Source organism: Thunnus maccoyii, chromosome 1 (genome assembly GCF_910596095.1).
Source record: "Thunnus maccoyii chromosome 1, fThuMac1.1, whole genome shotgun sequence".
Lineage (NCBI taxonomy): Eukaryota > Metazoa > Chordata > Actinopteri > Scombriformes > Scombridae > Thunnus > Thunnus maccoyii.
In genome coordinates, this window is record NC_056533.1 from 1131451 (window position 1) to 1137772 (window position 6322).

General features: G+C 37.0%; 1 long non-coding RNA gene across 1 annotated transcript; it reads right to left on the reverse strand.

The window, feature by feature from the left end:
- Window positions 1–1959: 1959 nt before the first annotated feature.
- On the reverse strand, window positions 1960–3213 carry LOC121901044. Its single transcript, XR_006097165.1, has 2 exons — window positions 2991–3213; window positions 1960–2565 (listed from the first exon to the last, which is right to left on the reverse strand). It is a non-coding gene; the product is annotated as an uncharacterized LOC121901044 (long non-coding RNA).
- Between the last annotated feature and the right edge of the window lie 3109 nt (window positions 3214–6322).

Sequence of the window (6322 nt, forward strand, 5' to 3'; positions counted from 1 at the left end):
CAAGATTAAAATCAGCAATGGGTGGAATTGAACCTACACCCTCATGTTTGTAAGACAGACATGCTATGCACAGAGCTAACATATCACACACTAATATCAGGACAGATTCTGGTATTTAGCCTGTCACTTGCATGAAATTGACAAAAAAGCAGTTCAGCTCAGCTCATTAAGCAGATTGACATCACCTGGACTCCTTCATCCTTCAACTCTACTGAGCTCTGCTCTAAGCAGGGCTCGAACTCACAACCTTTGCATCTAAAAGCAGTGAAGAAGTAACATGAGCTTAAACCACTGAACTACCCAGACAGGATCTGTAGGATTTGAAAAGATGTATTTAACATGAATAGCAATCCACATTTTAGGTAATACTGTTAATATAAGCTAAAGGGGAATTGACTTACAGTACATGATAAAGATGGAAAGCAACTGTCATCTAAATTGAAACTCATCAGAGAACAGTGTTCTAAACCACTGAGCCAACAGACATCCACAAAAATGAGAGGAAACAATCTCCATTTTGATGAGGAGAATGTATTTGTCTCAAACTAGAGCTTGAAGCCCAGAGATTTGTACCTTAGTGAAAGCAAGACTAGTTTAACATGAGAATGAATGATATGTGTAAAAAGTGTTTGAAGGAAGAGAGAATCAGTAAGTTTAAGGAACTGCAGTGAGAGAAGACACACATCCTGCAGACTGTATTGCAGTCAATAAGAACATGACAGGGACTCTCTATCAATTAAGGTTCAGATCTCAAAAACTATAAGTCCTATGTGAAATGTACTTACATTTTAAGAGAGGGGAGGCTTATGGCAACATACTGAGACAAGATATGTGCTTGAGGAGTTAAAATTGTGGGAGTGACAGCAGTTTAGAAAAACATTTCTGGTATAAAATTATCTGTGCTCTCCACTGTGCCTGATCACATGACACACTGGTGAGACCTGAAAAAAAAAATCTGAAACACCCCTGACTTTAGGCTTAAATTGCTGAAAAACTACAAAAGATATCACTAAACAAGCTGATAAAGTCATAAATTTGAAAGTTCAGTTTTGTGAACGTTTTACAGTTTGAATGGCGTCGTACGATAAGGGACATCCGAGCAGTTGAGTGTCAAAGTGACCAAGTTTCCAACTCAGTCGGACAGTTCGTCCCATAGACTGCCATTATAAATTTTAATGTTTTAAGAAATTATATAAAATTGCTGAAACATGTTACATTTCAGAAAAATAAAAGCACATATCTGCTGAATGGGTTGCACAGATTGACAGTTGAATGGTTTTTATAGCACAAAGTATGCAGCAGTTGAAACGCGGCAAAATACGTACGGAAGACAGAAGAACAATGTGTGATTGCTGGAAGCAATCACACTATAATAAAGATTTGGATAACAAAAGTGTGACTTCTTTCGGCACTGATGTAGAACTGTGGCAGTTAATCCCTAAGGCTGTAACTCCTCATTATGTAAGAATTGCCTTCAGCCACCCTGCCAGCAAATTCCTCGAAGAGAGTTACTTTCGTTACACTGTCCCCATCACTAACAGCAATTAGTAGTTGTTTTTTTTTGATAACCTCAGCTTTGCAGTCATTGTCAAAACTCCAAGATGTAACTCTTTCCTGAGGGCTTGTGGCCAACTGTGTACAATTAAAGGTCTAAAGATGAAAATTGGATAATGGTACTATCAACTGTTAGTTGTGTTAGCTCAGTGGTTAACAATGCTGCTTTATGAACAGTAGATGGTTAGTTCAATCCCCTAATGGACAACTTTTATCTTGGTAGACAAAGACGACCCTGACAACAGCATTGTTGTAATTGGAGTTTGAATTCATGTTATGTCCTACTTTTTTGCAAACATTAATTTTTGTCTTGTTGATTCACAATCATAAGTTGAAGTCCTTGCAGTGCAAGAGGATGTGGTTTTTCAACTTCATAACCAATAATCATCATATTCAAATTCAAAATTCTAATTCAAAACAATTTTATTAATCCCACTCGGGAGATTGGTTATTAGCACTTAGTTACAAGCTTGTTGTACACAGAAAAACACAAAAACATACAACAACATACATGTGTGTATGTGTGTGTGTGTGTGTGTGTGTACTGTATAAACATACCTGGTTTCTACATACTGCAGTTTAGATTAGTCCAAGGCTAAGTATAGAAATGAGCTAAATGGGTGATAGTTAAGCAAAGAATATGAAACATACATCAGGGAAAATAAAACAAAGACATGAAACAAGAGTTAAATTGTCATAAAATACAAAGCAAACATAGGTGTTTGGATCCTATGAGGTCAGGATCAATAAATGTTAACATCACCTCTTCTTCAGAGAAGCAATAATTTTGTCCATGGGTTGGCAGTATATTCTCTCATGTTGCTGCTTGTTGTAACTGTCCATTGTTGAATGGAAACAACATTATAACCAGAACACAGTGCCTTAATTAAGATGTGAAGGGCTGTTGTCATATGACGTTTTACATTCTCAGTGGCTGTAGAACTGCAGTTTCCGATTATCTGTTCAGTATTTCATGTGTTGGCAGCATCACAGTAATGTTATGGAGGAGCCCTAAAAAGAAAAACAATAAGAAACTTTAAATATGACATTCTTATAGACATTTTTACAGTTATAATTTGAAATAACTTGCACAAACAGTAATGTCAAAGTGTCTCTGTTAGTTGGTTAGTAAAACACAGATCTAATTATCTTTACAACTAATTTAGGGAGGAACTCCTCTGCATCAAGGAGGCAGTGTCACCCTGAATATCACGACTGTTCTGTGACAATTTGTTTCCCGCAGCAGTGTGGCTGATCACTTGTGAAAGGGTCAATAGTAATTGCTATTGTGTGCAGCAGTTGATGTACAAACAGTGATGTGGAAGCAGCAAGATGGAGCTGGTAATGACAGAAGAAAAGAGTATATTGTTGCAATAAATTGAAGATGATTCAACAAATCAGCTTTATAATGTATATAATACATAACAGTCAAATACCTTAAACACCACTGAATGGCAGAAATCAATTTTCTGTACAGCGGCACTTCACAGAAACTTTTGGAAGGCTGCAAACACCCATGAAGTTCATTCAGTTATCTGTTGTAGGTTTCTGAGCAGCCCTCCAGTGTGAAATGGGGAGACTACAGTAGGAAATACCTGATGTAAGAAATGAATTACAATTAGACAATGTGACAGACAATAAAATAATCAATACCTGAAGAATTATTGCTCAATCAGTAATGAACATTAATATGTACTGCCAACATACCACAATTTAAATTAAAAATAAAATAACTTAATACCTCATGTTCTTTTGTGAGAAAACGTCGGCACTGACAGAGGGAAAACATGTCTCGTGTGACCTGAGAGGTGTAACATCTGGTCCATGGCAGCATGATGTCTCGGTTATAAACAGATCCAGTGTCTGATGACCAGACAGCCTTGAAAAAAGATTGGAACTAGCAGAAGTTAGAACATGCTTATGTGTGCTCCAGGAAGTCATGGTTCAGACAGTTAAACTGGTGTTGCAGTATTTGGTCTGTGACTGTTATGAAGTGCTCCAGTACTGCACAGTGCTGTATTAGGGGAGGCAAAGACTGGCAGGTATTGACACAGAGGACATAGGAGAACTGCATGTCACATTCCCGGACAACTAACCTAACAAAAAGTCAAGTTAAACTCAATTATATTCTTGGGCAAGGACATCCACCCTGCCGGGGAGGGTAGTAAAGAACTAGATGGGATTAAAAGTATCGGTTATCACCTGGTAGGTATCAATATAACAAAATGCATGTGTTACATTCAGAATACATACTTTCCTCTAAATACCAGCAGCTGTACACAAATACTGTATAAAATGTGAAACAGTTTTGGCCTATACATTTATCAATCCTGACCCACCCCGATTTTCCTGCCAAAAAGGTTAAAGCTCAATAACAATATTGTTACCCAAAATGACAGAAACCCTAACATAATTCAATATCCAGATAAGCTATCAGGTATCAGCTATCAGGTAGGTACATTGCAAAATAGTTGTAATGTACTTATCTTATAAAACAGTTGACCTGTTGGAGAATACCACTCAGAATTCATAATTATAAAAACTGATATATTGGCACCATACCATAACCAATATATTGCTGTGGTTGAGAGATAAAAATGTTGTCCTGCAGTGTGTTGTTTTTTCATCAACAAAACACTTGTGCAGATCAGTTTAACTTTAGCATAGTAAAACAGTCACATCAAGTTTTAAGGTTTAGTGGTGAGGATCCTCCGGTCCACCCTCCCTCCCATCCCAGCCTCAGAGAGACTAGGTCAGCCGGATGGGGTGCTCATGCCTGGCTGCGCAGAGGATAACCCTATACTCTGAAATTTGTATTTGTAGTTTTACTTTTTGGCTTCTCCAATTATTGTTTACTTTCATAATTTGGTAAACTCTATCATTATGATACTCTATTTCATTTTATCATTGTTAATTTAAATTATTCGATCTCTTGAATCACACCACTTTACCATAATTATTATATGTTGTACACACTTTTATTTTTCATAATTAGTCAAGCTCCAACGATAGTGTAACTAGTTTTTACACAAATATCTAATACGATGCAAAAAACCTGATTCACTAGTACATTGATCTTGAATTATCTTTAAGTCTGACTGTTCATCTTTAAAAGTTTGAAGATATTAGACAGTAGACAGGATTGTGATAACTGTGATATGTTTTCATGACACCAGAATGGAGACAATGCTGTGGTTGAGAGATGAAAATGAGGTCCAGCAATGTGTTCTCTGTTGTTGCAGCAGTGATGAGTTGTGCATATCCCCTTGATTGAAACAGCTGCAGAATTGGCTTACTTGTGTGAGACAAAAGATCCTCATTGAAATTGCCACAGAAAATGATGGGGTGATGATCTATGATCTCCAGCGCCTCCAAAGGGCTTCCCATGTTTGACAGGAATGATCTCACACTGTAATCTGGAGGTCTGTATACAGCTGCAATCAGTGCACTCACTGGGGCTTCAACCTTCAAAACCATGAATTCAAGGTCAGGTACATTATGTATGTACTGAATTTCACATACTTGAATGTGATTTTTCACATAAACAGCAACTCCACCACCACCGCTGTTGGCCATTTGTGGGAAATTTGTGTAGGAAAGGTGTCTGTTGCGTTTCAACATAATGTAGCCCTGTAAATGCAGACTGTCTGCAACAAAGGAGCCATGTAGGTGTTCTTCTCAACTCCTTTCAGATCCAAAGGTTGTGAATTCGAGCCCTACTTAGGGCAGAGAGAGTTGAAGGATGAAGGAGTCCAGGTGATGTCAGTCTGCTTAATGAGCTGAACTGCTTTTTTGTCAATTTCATGCAAGTGATAGGCTAAATACCAGAATCTGGCCTGACATTACTGTGTGACATGTTAGCTCAGTGCATAGCATGTCTGTCTTACAAACATGAGGGTGTAGGTTCAATTCCACCCATTGCTGATTTTAATCTTGCTAGATTTTTCAATAGTGTTCAGCTTCCAGTTATGCAATCTAAATTCGCTTTCAGCAATCACACGCAATTTCTATAGAAATTGCATTTTCTAGTTATTATTATTCTTCCATACGTTTTTTGAAAGCTTTCAACTCCTCTATACTTTGAGCAACAGAAACCATTCAAATATCAAAATGTTCAGCTCTTAAAGGACATCTATGCTATTACTTTTCAGGTTTCTATCATAATCCAGTGATTTTATATATTTTTTTAAATATTAAAATATATAATGGAAAGTCTATGGGAGGAATGTTGGAAAGCTAATATCTCAAAAAGTAAAAGTGCTAGAATGTTCATATTTGATGTACAGATGTCCCATCTCAAAATGCTTGTCAGTTATTAAGTGTTTTGCGTTTTGCCTAATAACTCATGACCGGTAAGTCCTATCAAAAAATATTTGGACAGGATGTTCCTTGGATGCTGCTGATTAGACTGATATAGGCCATGCCCATTTGTGCCTTAATTTTTTTCTGCCATTTTGTTTTTTTAAAGAAACATATATTTTGCTTCTGTTGGCACATATTTCATCCAATCTTCACGACATTTGGTATATACCATATTTGGAGAACCCTGAATAAAAATTATTCATTTGTTTTCAGATATCACTTACGGTTGGTCTGTTATAGGTTAGCAAAATTTTGAAGGCGTGGCCTAACACACTTAATGGTCAATAACTCCTCAATACTGAATCAGATTGCGACCAAATTTGGGAATTTTGTACACAAGGTTACCTGTCAGAAGTGTGTAACATTTCAACATTTTGCCTAAAGGGGGTGCTAAATTCACCTTATA